This window comes from Ambystoma mexicanum, chromosome 13 (assembly GCF_040938575.1).
Source record: "Ambystoma mexicanum isolate Mex_15411 chromosome 13, UKY_AmexF1_1, whole genome shotgun sequence".
NCBI lineage: Eukaryota > Metazoa > Chordata > Amphibia > Caudata > Ambystomatidae > Ambystoma > Ambystoma mexicanum.
In genome coordinates this window covers 768,903,587-768,921,674 of record NC_090938.1, presented here as the reverse complement: position 1 = coordinate 768,921,674, position 18,088 = coordinate 768,903,587, and the positions used below count along the sequence as shown (strand labels likewise).

The 18,088-nt window shown below is 47.2% G+C and overlaps 1 long non-coding RNA gene across 1 annotated transcript in view; it reads right to left on the bottom strand.

Annotated features, from left to right (window-relative positions):
* Positions 1–17,840, bottom strand: part of LOC138521930 (uncharacterized) — a 102,693-nt gene extending 84,853 nt beyond the window's left edge. Inside the window, exon 1 of the long non-coding RNA XR_011283178.1 lies at positions 17,289–17,840. This is a non-coding gene — a long non-coding RNA (uncharacterized lncRNA). The remainder of the gene's footprint in view (positions 1–17,288) is intronic.
* Between the last annotated feature and the right edge of the window lie 248 nt (positions 17,841–18,088).

Below are 18,088 nucleotides of genomic sequence, written 5' to 3'. Positions count from 1 at the left end.
TATAACGAGAAGAGGGAGAGGGGGGTATGAGACAAGACAGGCAGTAACATTACTATGCCTGGCGACAATTGATGTAGTGCATCAGTATAACGAGAGGAGGGGGAGTGGGGTATGAGACAAGACAAGCAGTAACATTACTATGCCTGACGACAATTGATGTAGTGCATGAGTATAACGAGAGGAGGGGGGGTATGAGAGAAGACAGGCAGTAACATTACTATGCCTGGCGACAATTGATGTAGTACATGAGTATAACGAGAGGAGGGGGAGGAGGGTTTGAGACAAGACAAGCAGTAACATTGCTATGCCTGGCACCAATTGATGTAGTACATGAGTATAATGAGAGGAGGGGGAGGGAGGTATGAAACAAGACAAGCAGTAACATTACTATGCCTGACGACAATCGATGTAGTGCATGAGTATAACGAGAGGAGGGGGAGGGGGGTATGAGACAAGACAAGCAGTAACATTACTATGCCTGACGACAATGGATGTAGTGCATGAGTATAACGAGAGGAGGGGGGGGGGAGGTATGAGACAAGACAAGCAGTACCATTACCATGCATGACGACAATTGATGTAGTGCATCAGTATAACGAGAGGAGGGGTAGGGGGGTATGAGACAAGACAAGCAGTAACATTACTATGCCTGACGACAATTGATGTAGTGCATGAGTATAACGAGAGGAGGGGGAGGGGGTATGAGACAAGACAAGCAGTAATATTACCATGCCTGACGACAATTGATGTAGTGCATGAGTATAACGAGAGGAGGGGGAGGGGGGTATGAGACAAGACAAGCAGTAACATTGCTATGCCTGACGACAATTGATGTAGTGCACGAGTATAACGAGAGGAGGGGGAGGGGGGTATGAGACAAGACAAGCAGTAACATTACCATGCCTGACGACAATTGGTGTAGTGCATGAGTATAACGAGAGGAGGGGGAGGGGGTATGAGACAAGACAAGCAGTAATATTACCATGCCTGACGACAATTGATGTAGTGCATGAGTATAACGAGAGGAGGGGCAGGGGGTATGAGACAAGACAAGCAGTAACATTACCATGCCTGACGACAATTGAAGTAGTGCATGAGTATAACGAGAGGAGGGGGAGGGGGTATGAGACAAGACAAGCAGTAACATTGCTATGCCTGACGACAATTGATGTAGTGCATGAGTATAACGAGAGGAGGGGGAGGGGGGTAAGAGACAAGACAAGCAGTAACATTACTATGCCTGACTACAATTGGTGTAGTGCATGAGTATAACGAGAGGAGGGGGAGGGGGTATGAGACAAGACAAGCAGTAACATTACTATGCCTGACTACAATTGATGTAGTGCACGAGTATAACGAGAGGAGTGGGAGGGGGGTATGAGACAAGACAAGCAGTAACATTACTATGCCTGACGACAAATGATGTAGTGCATGAGCATAACGAGAGGAGGGGGAGGGCGTATGAGACAAGACAGGCAGTAACATTACTATGCCTGATGACAATTGATGTAGTGCATGAGTATAACAAGAGGAGGGGGAGGGGGGTATGAGACGAGACAAGCAGTAACATTACTATGCCTGATGACAATTGATGTAGTGCATGAGTATAACGAGAGGAGGGGGAGGGGGTATGAGACAAGACAAGCAGTACCATTACCATGCCTGACGCCAATTGATGTAGTGCATGAGTATAACGAGAGGAGGGGTAGGAGGGTATGAGACAAGACAAGCAGTAACATTACTATGCCTGACGACAATTGATGTAGTGCATGAGTATAACGAGAGGAGGGGCAGGGGGTATGAGACAAGACAAGCAGTAACATTACCATGCCTGACGACAATTGATGTAGTGCATGAGTATAACGAGAGGAGGGGGAGGGGGTATGAGACAAGACAAGCAGTAATATTACCATGCCTGACGACAATTGATGTAGTGCATGAGTATAACGAGAGGAGGGGGAGGGGGGTATGAGACAAGACAAGCAGTAACATTGCTATGCCTGACACCAATTGATGTAGTGCATGAGTATAACGAGAGGAGGTGGAGGGGGTTATGAGACAAGACAAGCAGTAACATTACTATGCCTGACTACAATTGATGTAGTGCATGAGTATAATGAGATGAGGGGAAGGATAAGAATAAGACAAGACAAGCAGTAACATTGCTATGCCTGACGACAATTGATGTAGTGCACGAGTATAACGAGAGGAGGGGGAGGGGGGTATGAGACAAGACAAGCAGTAACATTACTATGCCTGACGACAATTGATGTAGTGCATGAGTATAACGAGAGGAGGGGGAGGGGGGTATGAGACAAGACAGGCAGTAACATTACTATGCCTGGCGACAATTGATGTAGTGCATCAGTATAACGAGAGGAGGGGAAGGATAAGAATGAGACAAGACAAGCAGTAACATTGCTATGCCTGACGACAATTGATGTAGTGCACGAGTATAACGAGAGGAGGGGGAGGGGGGTATGAGACAAGACAAGCAGTAACATTACTATGCCTGACGACAATTGATGTAGTGCATGAGTATAACGAGAAGAGGGGGAGGGGGGTATGAGACAAGACAGGCAGTAACATTACTATGCCTGGCGACAATTGATGTAGTGCATCAGTATAACGAGAAGAGGGGGAGGGGGGTATGAGACAAGACAAGCAGTAACATTACTATGCCTGACGACAATTGATGTAGTGCATGAGCATAACGAGAGGAGGGGGGGTATGAGAGAAGACAGGCAGTAACATTACTATGCCTGGCGACAATTGATGTAGTACATGAGTATAACGAGAGGAGGGGGAGGAGGGTTTGAGACAAGACAAGCAGTAACATTGCTATGCCTGGCACCAATTGATGTAGTACATGAGTATAATGAGAGGAGGGGGAGGGGGGTTTGAGACAAGACAAGCAGTAACATTGCTATACCTGGCACCAATTGATGTAGTACATGAGTATAATGAGAGGAGGGGGAGGGAAGTATGAAACAAGACAAGCAGTAACATTACTATGCCTGACGACAATCGATGTAGTGCATGAGTATAACGAGAGCAGGGGGAGGGGGGTATGAGACAAGACAAGCAGTAACATTACTATGCCTGACGACAATGGATGTAGTGCATGAGTATAACGAGAGGAGGGGGGGGAGGTATGAGACAAGACAAGCTGTACCATTACCATGCCTGACGACAATTGATGTAGTGCATGAGTATAACGAGAGGAGGGGTAGGGGGGTATGAGACAAGACAAGCAGTAACATTACTATGCCTGACGACAATTGATGTAGTGCATGAGTATAACGAGAGGAGGGGCAGGGGGTATGAGACAAGACAAGCAGTAACATTACCATGCCTGACGACAATTGATGTAGTGCATGAGTATAACGAGAGGAGGGGGAGGGGGTATGAGACAAGACAAGCAGTACTATTACCATGCCTGATGACAATTGATGTAGTGCATGAGTATAACAAGATGAGGGGGAGGGGGGTATGAGACAAGACAAGCAGTAACATTGCTATGCTTGACATCAATTGATGTAGTGCATGAGTATAATGAGAGGAGGTGGAGGGGGGTATGAGACAAGACAAGCAGTAACATTACTATGCCTGACTACAATTGATGTAGTGCATGAGTATAACGAGATGAGGGGAAGGATAAGAATGAGACAAGACAAGCAGTAACATTGCTATGCCTGACGACAATTGATGTAGTGCACGAGTATAACGAGAGGAGGGGGGTATGAGACAAGACAAGCAGTAACATTACCATGCCTGACGACAATTGATGTAGTGCATGAGTATAACTAGAGGAGGGGGAGGGGGTATGAGACAAGACAAGCAGTAATATTACCATGCCTGACGACAATTGATGTAGTGCATGAGTATAACGAGAGGAGGGGCAGGGGGTATGAGACAAGACAAGCAGTAACATTACCATGCCTGATGACAATTGATGTAGTGCATGAGTATAACGAGAGGAGGGGAAGGATAAGAATGAGACAAGACAAGCAGTAACATTGCTATGCCTGACGACAATTGATGTAGTGCACGAGTATAACGAGAGGAGGGGGAGGGGGCTATGAGACAAGACAATCAGTAACATTACTATGCCTGACTACAATTGATGTAGTGCATGAGTATAACGAGAGGAGGGGAAGGATAAGAATGAGACAAGACAAGCAGTAACATTGCTATGCCTGACGACAATTGATTTAGTGCATGAGTATAACGAGAGGAGGGGGAGGGGGGTATGAGACAAGACAAGCAGTAACATTACTATGCCTGATGACAATTGATGTAGTGCATGAGTATAATGAGAGGAGGGGGTATGAGAGAAGACAGGCAGTAACATTACTATGCCTGACGTCAATGGATGTAGTGCATGAGTATAACGAGAGGAGGGGGAGGGGGGTATGAGACAAGACAAGCAGTAACATTACTATGCCTGACGACAAATGATGTAGTGCATGAGCATAACGAGAGGAGGGGGAAGGGGTATGAGACAAGACAGGCAGTAACATTACTATGCCTGACGACAATTGATTTAGTGCATGAGTATAACGAGAGGAGGGGGAGGGGGGTATGAGACAAGACAAGCAGTAACATTACTATGCCTGATGACAATTGATGTAGTGCATGAGTATAACGAGAGGAGGGGGAGGGGGTATGAGAGAAGACAGGCAGTAACATTACTATGCCTGACGACAATGGATGTAGTGCATGAGTATAACGAGAGGAGGGGGAGGGGGGTATGAGACAAGACAAGCAGTAACATTACTATGCCTGACAATTGATGTAGTGCATGAGTATAACAAGAGGAGGGGGAGGGGGGTATGAGACAAGACAGGCAGTAACATTACTATGACTGACGACAATTGATGTAGTGCATGAGTATAACGAGAGGAGGGGGGGGTATGAGAGAAGACAGGCAGTAACATTACTATGCCTGGCGACAATTGATGTAGTACATGAGTATAACGAGAGGAGGGGGAGGAGGGTTTGAGACAAGACAAGCAGTAACATTGCTATGCCTGGCACCAATTGATGTAGTACATGAGTATAATGAGAGGAGGGGAGGGAGGTATGAAACAAGACAAGCAGTAACATTACTATGCCTGACGACAATCGATGTAGTGCATGAGTATAACGAGAGCAGGGGGGGGGGGGGTATGAGACAAGACAAGCAGTAACATTACTATGCCTGACGACAATGGATGTAGTGCATGAGTATAACGAGAGGAGGGGGGGAGGTATGAGACAAGACAAGCTGTACCATTACCATGCCTGACGACAATTGATGTAGTGCATGAGTATAACGAGAGGAGGGGTAGGGGGGTATGAGGCAAGACAAGCAGTAACATTACTATGCCTGACGACAATTGATGTAGTGCATGAGTATAACGAGAGGAGGGGCAGGGGGTATGAGACAAGACAAGCAGTAACATTATCATGCCTGACGACAATTGATGTAGTGCATGAGTATAACGAGAGGAGGGGGAGGGGGTATGAGACAAGACAAGCAGTAATATTACCATGCCTGACGACAATTGATGTAGTGCATGAGTATAACGAGAGGAGGGGGAGAGGGGTATGAGACAAGACAAGCAGTAACATTGCTATGCCTGACACCAATTGATGTAGTGCATGAGTATAATGAGAGGAGGTGGAGGGGGGTATGAGACAAGACAAGCAGTAACATTACTATGCCTGACTACAATTGATGTAGTGCATGAGTATAACGAGATGAGGGGAAGGATAAGAATGAGACAAGACAAGCAGTAACATTGCTATGCCTGACGACAATTGATGTAGTGCACGAGTATAACGAGAGGAGGGGGAGGGGGGTATGAGACAAGACAAGCAGTAACATTACCATGCCTGACGACAATTGATGTAGTGCATGAGTATAACGAGAGGAGGGGGAGGGGGTATGAGACAAGACAAGCAGTAACATTACTATGCCTGACGACAATTGAATTAGTGCATGAGTATAACGAGAGGAGGGGGAGGGGGTATGAGAAAAGACAAGCAGTAACATTACTATGCCTGATGACAATTGATGTAGTGCATGAGTATAACGAGAGGAGGGGAAGGATATGAATGAGACAAGACAAGCAGTAACATTGCTATGCCTGACGACAATTGATGTAGTGCACGAGTATAACGAGAGGAGGGGGAGGGGGCTATGAGACAAGACAATCAGTAACATTACTATGCCTGACTACAATTGATGTAGTGCATGAGTATAACGAGAGGAGGGGAAGGATAAGAATGAGACAAGACAAGCAGTAACATTGCTATGCCTGACGACAATTGAATTAGTGCATGAGTATAACGAGAGGAGGGGGAGGGGGTATGAGACAAGACAAGCAGTAACATTACTATGCCTGATGACAATTGATGTAGTGCATGAGTATAACGAGAGGAGGGGAAGGATATGAATGAGACAAGACAAGCAGTAACATTGCTATGCCTGACGACAATTGATGTAGTGCACGAGTATAACGAGAGGAGGGGGGTATGAGACAAGACAAGCAGTAACATTACTATGCCTGACGACAATTGATGTAGTGCACGAGTATAACGAGAGGAGGGGGGTATGAGACAAGACAAGCAGTAACATTACTATGCCTGATGACAATTGATGTAGTGCATAAGTATAACGAGAGGAGGGGGAGGGGGTTTGAGACAAGACGAGCAGTAACATTACTATGCCTGACTACAATTGATGTAGTGCATGAGTATAACGAGAGGAGGGGAAGGATAAGAATGAGACAAGACAAGCAGTAACATTGCTATGCCTGACGATAATTGATGTAGTGCACGAGTATAACGAGAGGAGGGGGAGGGGGCTATGAGACAAGACAATCAGTAACATTACTATGCCTGACTACAATTGATGTAGTGCATGAGTATAACGAGAGGAGGGGAAGGATAAGAATGAGACAAGACAAGCAGTAACATTGCTATGCCTGACGACAATTGAATTAGTGCATGAGTATAACGGGAGGAGGGGGAGGGGGTATGAGACAAGACAAGCAGTAACATTACTATGCCTGATGACAATTGATGTAGTGCATGAGTATAACGAGAGGAGGGGAAGGATATGAATGAGACAAGACAAGCAGTAACATTGCTATGCCTGACGACAATTGATGTAGTGCACGAGTATAACGAGAGGAGGGGGGTATGAGACAAGACAAGCAGTAACATTACTATGCCTGACGACAATTGATGTAGTGCACGAGTATAACGAGAGGAGGGGGGTATGAGACAAGACAAGCAGTAACATTACTATGCCTGATGACAATTGATGTAGTGCATAAGTATAACGAGAGGAGGGGGAGGGGGTATGAGACAAGACAAGCAGTAACATTACTATGCCTGACGACAAATGATGTAGTGCATGAGCATAACGAGAGGAGGGGGAAGGGGTATGAGACAAGACAGGCAGTAACATTACTATGCCTGACGACAATTGATTTAGTGCATGAGTATAACGAGAGGAGGGGGAGGGGGGTATGAGACAAGACAAGCAGTAACATTACTATGCCTGATGACAATTGATGTAGTGCATGAGTATAACGAGAGGAGGGGGAGGGGGTATGAGACAAGACAAGCAGTAACATTACTATGCCTGACGACAATTGAATTAGTGCATGAGTATAACGAGAGGAGGGGGAGGGGGTATGAGAAAAGACAAGCAGTAACATTACTATGCCTGATGACAATTGATGTAGTGCATGAGTATAACGAGAGGAGGGGAAGGATATGAATGAGACAAGACAAGCAGTAACATTGCTATGCCTGACGACAATTGATGTAGTGCACGAGTATAACGAGAGGAGGGGGAGGGGGCTATGAGACAAGACAATCAGTAACATTACTATGCCTGACTACAATTGATGTAGTGCATGAGTATAACGAGAGGAGGGGAAGGATAAGAATGAGACAAGACAAGCAGTAACATTGCTATGCCTGACGACAATTGAATTAGTGCATGAGTATAACGAGAGGAGGGGGAGGGGGTATGAGACAAGACAAGCAGTAACATTACTATGCCTGATGACAATTGATGTAGTGCATGAGTATAACGAGAGGAGGGGAAGGATATGAATGAGACAAGACAAGCAGTAACATTGCTATGCCTGACGAGAATTGATGTAGTGCACGAGTATAACGAGAGGAGGGGGGTATGAGACAAGACAAGCAGTAACATTACTATGCCTGACGACAATTGATGTAGTGCACGAGTATAACGAGAGGAGGGGGGTATGAGACAAGACAAGCAGTAACATTACTATGCCTGATGACAATTGATGTAGTGCATAAGTATAACGAGAGGAGGGGGAGGGGGTTTGAGACAAGACGAGCAGTAACATTACTATGCCTGACTACAATTGATGTAGTGCATGAGTATAACGAGAGGAGGGGAAGGATAAGAATGAGACAAGACAAGCAGTAACATTGCTATGCCTGACGACAATTGATGTAGTGCACGAGTATAACGAGAGGAGGGGGAGGGGGCTATGAGACAAGACAATCAGTAACATTACTATGCCTGACTACAATTGATGTAGTGCATGAGTATAACGAGAGGAGGGGAAGGATAAGAATGCGACAAGACAAGCAGTAACATTGCTATGCCTGACGACAATTGAATTAGTGCATGAGTATAACGAGAGGAGGGGGAGGGGGTATGAGACAAGACAAGCAGTAACATTACTATGCTTGATGACAATTGATGTAGTGCATGAGTATAACGAGAGGAGGGGAAGGATATGAATGAGACAAGACAAGCAGTAACATTGCTATGCCTGACGACAATTGATGTAGTGCACAAGTATAACGAGAGGAGGGGGGTATGAGACAAGACAAGCAGTAACATTACTATGCCTGACGACAATTGATGTAGTGCACGAGTATAACGAGAGGAGGGGGGTATGAGACAAGACAAGCAGTAACATTACTATGCCTGATGACAATTGATGTAGTGCATAAGTATAACGAGAGGAGGGGGAGGGGGTATGAGACAAGACAAGCAGTAACATTACTATGCCTGACGACAAATGATGTAGTGCATGAGCATAACGAGAGGAGGGGGAAGGGGTATGAGACAAGACAGGCAGTAACATTACTATGCCTGACGACAATTGATTTAGTGCATGAGTATAACGAGAGGAGGGGGAGGGGGGTATGAGACAAGACAAGCAGTAACATTACTATGCCTGATGACAATTGATGTAGTGCATGAGTATAACGAGAGGAGGGGGAGGGGGTATGAGAGAAGACAGGCAGTAACATTACTATGCCTGACGACAATGGATGTAGTGCATGAGTACAACGAGAGGAGGGGGAGGGGGGTATGAGACAAGACCAGCAGTAACATTACTATGCCTGACAATTGATGTAGTGCATGAGTATAACAAGAGGAGGGGGAGGGTGGTATGAGACAAGACAGGCAGTAACATTACTATGACTGACGACAATTGATGTAGTGCATGAGTATAACGAGAGGAGGGGGGGTATGAGACAAGACAAGCAGTAACATTACTATGCCTGATGACAACTGATGTAGTGCATGAGTATAACGAGAGGAGGGGGAGGGGGGTATGAGACAAGACAAGCAGTAACATTACTATGCCTGACGACAATTGATGTAGTGCATGAGTATAACGAGAAGAGGGGGAGGGTGGTATGAGACAAGACAGGCAGTAACATTACTAGGCCTGGCGACAATTGATGTAGTGCATCAGTATAACGAGAGGAGGGGGAGGGGGGTATGAGACAAGACAAGCAGTAACATTACTATGCCTGACGACAATTGATGTAGTGCATGAGCATAACGAGAGGAGGGGAGGTATGGGAGAAGACAGGCAGTAACATTACTATGCCTGGCGACAATTGATGTAGTACATGAGTATAACGAGAGGAGGGGGAGGAGGGTTTGAGACAAGACAAGCAGTAACATTGCTATGCCTGGCACCAATTGATGTAGTACATGAGTATAATGAGAGGAGGGGAGGGAGGTATGAAACAAGACAAGCAGTAACATTACTATGCCTGACGACAATCGATGTAGTGCATGAGTATAACGAGAGCAGGGGGAGAGGGGTATGAGACAAGACAAGCAGTAACATTACTATGCCTGACGACAATGGATGTAGTGCATGAGTATAACGAGAGGAGGGGGAGAGGGGTATGAGACAAGACAAGCAGTAACATTGCTATGCCTGACACCAATTGATGTAGTGCATGAGTATAATGAGAGGAGGTGGAGGGGGGTATGAGACAAGACAAGCAGTAACATTACTATGCCTGACTACAATTGATGTAGTGCATGAGTATAACGAGATGAGGGGAAGGATAAGAATGAGACAAGACAAGCAGTAACATTGCTATGCCTGACGACAATTGATGTAGTGCACCAGTATAACGAGAGGAGGGGGAGGGGGGTATGAGACAAGACAAGCAGTAACATTACCATGCCTGACGACAATTGATGTAGTGCATGAGTATAACGAGAGGAGGGGGAGGGGGTATGAGACAAGACAAGCAGTAATATTACCATGCCTGACGACAATTGATGTAGTGCATGAGTATAACGAGAGGAGGGGCAGGGGGTATGAGACAAGACAAGCAGTAACATTACCATGCCTGACGACAATTGATGTAGTGAATGAGTATAACGAGAGGAGGGGGAGGGGGTATGAGACAAGACAAGCAGTAATATTACCATGCCTGACGACAATTGATGTAGTGCATGAGTATAACGAGAGGAGGGGGAGGGGGGTATGAGACAAGACAAGCAGTAACATTACTATGCCTGATGACAATTGATGTAGTGCATGAGTATAACGAGAGGAGGGGGAGAGGGTATGAGACAAGACAAGCAGTAACATTACTATGCCTGACTACAATTGATGTAGTGCATGAGTATAACGAGAGGAGGGGAAGGATAAGAATGAGACAAGACAAGCAGTAACATTGCTATGCCTGACGACAATTGATGTAGTGCACGAGTATAAAGAGAGGAGGGGGAGGGGGCTGTGAGACAAGACAATCAGTAACATTACTATGCCTGACTACAATTGATGTAGTGCATGAATATAACGAGAGGAGGGGAAGGATAAGAATGAGACAAGACAAGCAGTAACATTGCTATGCCTGACGACAATTGATTTAGTGCATGAGTATAACGAGAGGAGGGGGAGGGGGGTATGAGACAAGACAAGCAGTAACATTACTATGCCTGACAATTGATGTAGTGCATGAGTATAACAAGAGGAGGGGGAGGGGGGTATGAGACAAGACAGGCAGTAACATTACTATGCCTGGCGACAATTGATGTAGTACATGAGTATAACGAGAGGAGGGGGAGGGGGGTATGAGACAAGACAAGCAGTAACATTACTATGCCTGACGACAATTGATGTAGTGCATGAGCATAACGAGAGGAGGGGGGGTATGAGACAAGACAGGCAGTACATTACTATGCCTGGCGACAATTGATGTAGTGCATCAGTATAACGAGAGGAGGGGGAGGGGGTATGAGACAAGACAAGCAGTAACATTGCTATGCCTGGCGCCAATTGATGTAGTGCTTGAGTATAACGAGAGGAGGGGGAGGGGGTATGAGACAAGACAAGCAGTAACATTACTATGCCTGACGACAAATGATGTAGTGCATGAGCATAACGAGAGGAGGGGGAGGGGGTATGAGACAAGACAGGCAGTAACATTACTATGCCTGACGGCAATTGATGTAGTGCATGAGTATAACAAGAGGCGGGGAAGGATAAGAATGAGACAAGACAAGCAGTAACATTGCTATGCCGGACGACAATTGATGTAGTGCACGAGTATAACGAGAGGAGGGGGAGGGGGGTATGAGACAAGACAAGCAGTAACATTACTATGCCTGACGACAAATGATGTAGTGCATGAGCATAACGAGAGCAGGGGGAGGGAGTATGAGACAAGACAAGCAGTAACATTATTATGCCTGACGACAATTGATGTAGTGCATGAGTATAACGAGAGGAGGGGAAGGATAAGAATGAGACAAGACAAGCAGTAACATTGCTATGCCTGACGACAATTGATGTAGTGCAGGAGTATAACGAGAGGAGGGGGAGGGGGGTATGAGACAAGACAAGCAGTAACATTACTATGCCTGACGACAATTGATGTAGTGCACGAGCATAACGAGAGGAGGGGGAGGGGGTATGAGACAAGACAGGCAGTAACATTACTATGCCTGATGACAATTGATGTAGTGCACGAGTATAACGAGAGGAGGGGGAGGGGGTATGAGACAAGACAAGCAGTAACATTACTATGCCTGACGACAATTGATGTAGTGCACGAGCATAACGAGAGGAGGGGGAGGGGGTATGAGACAAGACAAGCAGTAACATTACTATGCCTGACGACAATTGATGTAGTGCATGAGCATAACGAGAGGAGGGGGAGGGGGTATGAGACAAGACAGGCAGTAACATTACTATGCCTGATGACAATTGATGTAGTGCACGAGTATAACGAGAGGAGGGGGAGGGGGTATGAGACAAGACAGGCAGTAACATTACTATGCCTGACGACAATTGATGTAGTGCATGAGCATAACGAGAGGAGGGGGAGGGGGTATGAGACAAGACAGGCAGTAACATTACTATGCCTGATGACAATTGATGTAGTGCACGAGTATAACGAGAGGAGGGGGAGGGGGTATGAGACAAGACAAGCAGTAACATTACTATGCCTGACGACAATTGATGTAGTGCACGAGTATAACGAGAGGAGGGGGAGGGGGTATGAGACAAGACAAGCAGTAACATTACTATGCCTGATGACAATTGATGTAGTGCATGAGCATAACGAGAGGAGGGGGAGGGGGTATGAGACAAGACAGGCAGTAACATTACTATGCCTGACGACAATTGATGTAGTGCATGAGCATAACGAGAGGAGGGGGAGGGGGGTATGAGACAAGACAAGCAGTAACATTGCTATGCCTGACACCAATTGATGTAGTGCATGAGTATAACGAGAGGAGGGGGAGAGGGGTATGAGACAAGACAAGCAGTAACATTACTATGCCTGACGACAATTGATGTAGTGCATGAGTATAAAGAGAGGAGGGGAAGGATAAGAATGAGACAAGACAAGCAGTAACATTGCTATGCCTAACGACAATTGATGTAGTGCATGAGTATAACGAGAGGAGGGGGGAGGGTATGAGACAAGACAAGCAGTAACATTGCTATGCCTGACGACAAATGATGTAGTGCATGAGTATAACGAGAGGAGGGGGAGGGGGTATGAGACAAGACAGGCAGTAACATTACTATGCCTGATGACAATGGATGTAGTGCATGAGTATAACGAGAGGAGGGGGAGGGGGGTATGAGACAAGACAAGCAGTAACATTACCATGCCTGACGACAATTGATGTAGTGCATGAGTATAACGAGATGAGGGGAAGGATAAGAATGAGACAAGACAAGCAGTAACATTGCTATGCCTGACGACAATTGATGTAGTGCACGAGTATAACGAGAGGAGGGGGAGGGGGTATGAGACAAGACAAGCAGTAACATTACCATTCCTGACGACAATTGATGTAGTGCATGAGTATAACGAGAGGAGGGGGAGGGGGTATGAGACAAGACAAGCAGTAATATTACCATGCCTGACGACAATTGATGTAGTGCATGAGTATAACGAGAGGAGGGGCAGGGGGTATGAGACAAGACAAGCAGTAACATTACCATGCCTGACGACAATTGATGTAGTGAATGAGTATAACGAGAGGAGGGGGAGGGGGTATGAGACAAGACAAGCAGTAATATTACCATGCCTGACGACAATTGATGTAGTGCATGAGTATAACGAGAGGAGGGGGAGGGGGGTATGAGACAAGACAAGCAGTAACATTACTATGCCTGATGACAATTGATGTAGTGCATGAGTATAACGAGAGGAGGGGAAGGATAAGAATGAGACAAGACAAGCAGTAACATTGCTATGCCTGACGACAATTGATGTAGTGCACGAGTAGAACGAGAGGAGGGGGAGGGGGCTGTGAGACAAGACAATCAGTAACATTACTATGCCTGACTACAATTGATGTAGTGCATGAGTATAACGAGAGGAGGGGAAGGATAAGAATGAGACAAGACAAGCAGTAACATTGCTATGCCTGACGACAATTGATTTAGTGCATGAGTATAACGAGAGGAGGGGAAGGGGGGTATGAGACAAGACAAGCAGTAACATTACTATGCCTGACAATTGATGTAGTGCATGAGTATAACAAGAGGAGGGGGAGGGGGGTATGAGACAAGACAGGCAGTAACATTACTATGCCTGGCGACAATTGATGTAGTACATGAGTATAACGAGAGGAGGGGGAGGGGGGTATGAGACAAGACAAGCAGTAACATTACTATGCCTGACGACAATTGATGTAGTGCATGAGCATAACGAGAGGAGGGGGGGTATGAGACAAGACAGGCAGTAACATTACTATGCCTGGCGACAATTGATGTAGTGCATCAGTATAACGAGAGGAGGGGGAGGGGGTATGAGACAAGACAAGCAGTAACATTGCTATGCCTGACGACAATTGATGTAGTGCAGGAGTATAACGAGAGGAGGGGGAGGGGGGTATGAGACAAGACAAGCAGTAACATTACTATGCCTGACGACAATTGATGTAGTGCATGAGCATAACGAGAGGAGGGGGAGGGGGTATGAGACAAGACAGGCAGTAACATTACTATGCCTGATGACAATTGATGTAGTGCACGAGTATAACGAGAGGAGGGGGAGGGGGGTATGAGACAAGACAGGCAGTAACATTACTATGCCTGGCGACAATTTATGTAGTGCATGAGTATAACGAGAGGAGGGGGAGGGGGGTATGAGACAAGACAAGCAGTAACATTACCATGCCTGACGACAATTGATGTAGTGCATGAGTATAACGAGAGGAGGGGGAGGGGGGTATGAGACAAGATAAGCAGTAACATTACTATGCCTGACGACAATGGATGTAGTGCATGAGTATAATGAGAGGAGGGGAAGGGGGGTATGAGACAAGACAAGCAGTAACATTACCATGCCTGACTACAATCAATGTAATGCACGAGTATAACGAGAGGAGGGGGAGGGGGGTATGAGACAAGACAAGCAGTAACATTACTATGCCTGACTACAATCAATGTAATGCATGAGTATAATGAGAGGAGGGGGGGTGAGGGGGGTATGAAGCGAGGAGAAATATAGAGAAACAAAACAAGCAACTATCATAGTAGGTCAAAGGGCGATTCAGAATAGTGCTGGGGGGGTGGGAGGAGAAGACAAGCTGGGAAGGGGGAGGCAGGCAAGCTGATATCAAAGGTCACGGGACAGATGATAAGAGTAAGTGCTAATGGACATAAAAGGGAGGGGGGAGGGGAGGGCAAGGTGGATGTGAAACACAGGCGGCTACGACTACTATACACATTTATTAATGTGACAAACTGGAGAAGATATAAGGAGTAAGTGAAGCAAGTAAGATAAGGCGGTAAGAGGAGCAGAGAAAAATTATCCAAGTTTTGTGCTAATGTTTAGAGAAGGGGAAATGGTCGGGGGTAAGTGCAAGTAGTTAGTAAAACTCTCTCAGAAAATATAATAATGATTTGTTGCCATGAGTCAAAAGTGAGACATAATTACAATGCAAGCATAGAAAGGAACATATCAGTGCACACATGCATGTGTATGTAGTTAGTGCAGCTGTCTAACGGGATAAAATAAAACTAATATAGAGCTGGAGACCATGTGGTTTGAAAAGAAGTCGCCAAGAGAGAGAATAGCAAAAAGAAAACCAAAAAACAGTTTTTAATAAATACCAACATTACTTAAGACCTACCAATGGTTGTAAATAACCCCTTCCTAAATGTGCCACTAGGGGCCAGTGTTGGCCAGGGAATGGGAGACTTGCAGTTACCGAGAAAGCAATAGTAGCCAGAAAGAGACCTACCAATGGATGTAAATAACCCCTTCCTAAATATGCCATTAGGGGCCAGTGTTGTCCAGGGAATGGGAGACTTGCAGTTACCGAGAAAGCAATAGTAGCGAGAAAGAGACCTACCAATGGATGTAAATAACCCCTTCCTAAATGTGCCACTAGGGGCCAGTGTTGGCTAGGGAATGGGAGACTAGCAGCTACCGAGAAAGATGGTGATTCTGAACCAAGTAAAGTGGCTTTACTGCCATAGAGATGAGCCGTAAAATATAAGTGAAACTCCAAAGGGCAGGAAATATCACTGAAGAAATGACTCCACACCAAGCGCCTATAGCAGGACAGTATATAATAACTATTGCACATAAAACTAACATTGAAAAGCCCTTCTTGTGCGGAAGCGGGTGACGTGTGAGCAAAGTTGCTACAGTTTTGCAATATAAATGTGAGAGCCGCATATATGGGGGTGTAGATAGGCTGGCGGGGGGGGGGGAGGTCTAAATCAATTAATTAACAGGAGACCCCACTGTCCCTCCCAGCTCCCTCTACTTCAGTGTAGACGCCAAATTACATCTGCAAAACCCCAGACACCGCTCAAACGAGGCTCCCGCCGAAACCCTTAACCCCCCCCCCGCACAACAAATAAATATATATATCACCTGGATCAAGATACCAGTGCCCCTCCCTTTCAGATACACGACAGTAACCCCAGCCCCCAAAACAGAAAACAGTTCCCGCCCCCGTCCCTCATTTCTCTCCCCCACTTCTTAAACATCCCAGGACAGCACCCGAAAGAAGTAATTGCCCCCCCCCCTTTGCAAGAACTTCAGTCCTGTCTACGCCCCCCTACAACGGACACTGCAAGAGCGAGCAGTGCCCCCCCAATAAGGACGAGCCACTGCCCCCACAGCTCCCCCTTACCTTTATATACCGCTGGCCAGGGCCCGAATCCCCCCCACAGACACAGTCCCACCAGTGCCGCACCCTCACAGACACATGGGCCCCTTATCTGCAGCCTCCCAAGTGCCCCCCTCCACAGACACAGCCCCCTTCACAGTCACAGCCCCCCTTACCTGCAGTTCCCCTCACAGACACAGCGCCCCCTTTAGCTGCACCCCCCCCAGACACAACGCACCCTTTGACCTGCAGCCCCCCCCTTCGCTGACCTCTCAGACACAGCCCCCCTTACCTGCAGCCCCCTCCAGTCCCCCCTCCAGACACAGTCCCCCCCTTTGCCGCCCTCACAGACCCAGCCCCCCCCCCCCTCCCCTCTTACCTGCTGCCAGGCTCCGCTGCTCTCAGTCCCCTCCTGCCCCCGGGAGGATCCGCAGCCCCCCCTCGGGGCTCCATGTTCTGAAGAAGGGCCGCAGGGTGCGGGGGAAGGAGGCCCCAGGGAAGGTGAAGAGCAGAGCCCGGTCCTGAGCATCGTAGACCGAGAGCCTGCCCGCCTCATAGTCCAGGAAGAGGCCCAGGACCCTGGGGGGAGTGCGGGGGGCCAGGGAAGTGGGAAGGAAGGTGAGAGCCTCGTATTTACCATCCCGGAGCCGCACTGTCCAGAATCCTCGCGCAGGTGATGCTGTGATCTCCACCTTCCTGGGCACAGACTCATCACACACCCCCAGGATCCAGCCCGTGCTGCCCCCCACCTCCACCTCCCAGTAATGCCCCCCGGAGCTCAGCCCCTCCCTCCCCAGGACGATCCAGTGTCTAGTGAATCTCTGGGGGGTGTCGGGCAGGTCCTGGGCTCGGGGTCCGCGTCTCACTCTTCTCCCGTCCGCGGACACGATGAGCCGGGGATGAGCGGTGCCAGAATCCAGAGTCACCTCACCTGCAAGAGAGAAGCCCGGCTCAGAAACCAGCCAATCACAGGGCGCCAAAAGCCTGTCAATCACACCAACAGCGAGAGCTCAGCCAATCACAGCCTCCTCTCCCAGACACCTGCAGACCCCGCCCATAGCCCAGGGGGAATGCGCCTGTTCCTCCATTCTTCAATGAAACCCCAAATTCCAGAGATAACGGGGAGAGCTCCTCCCCTCCCCACAATTCCCCATTCTCCACCTCCATCCCAGGTCCCAG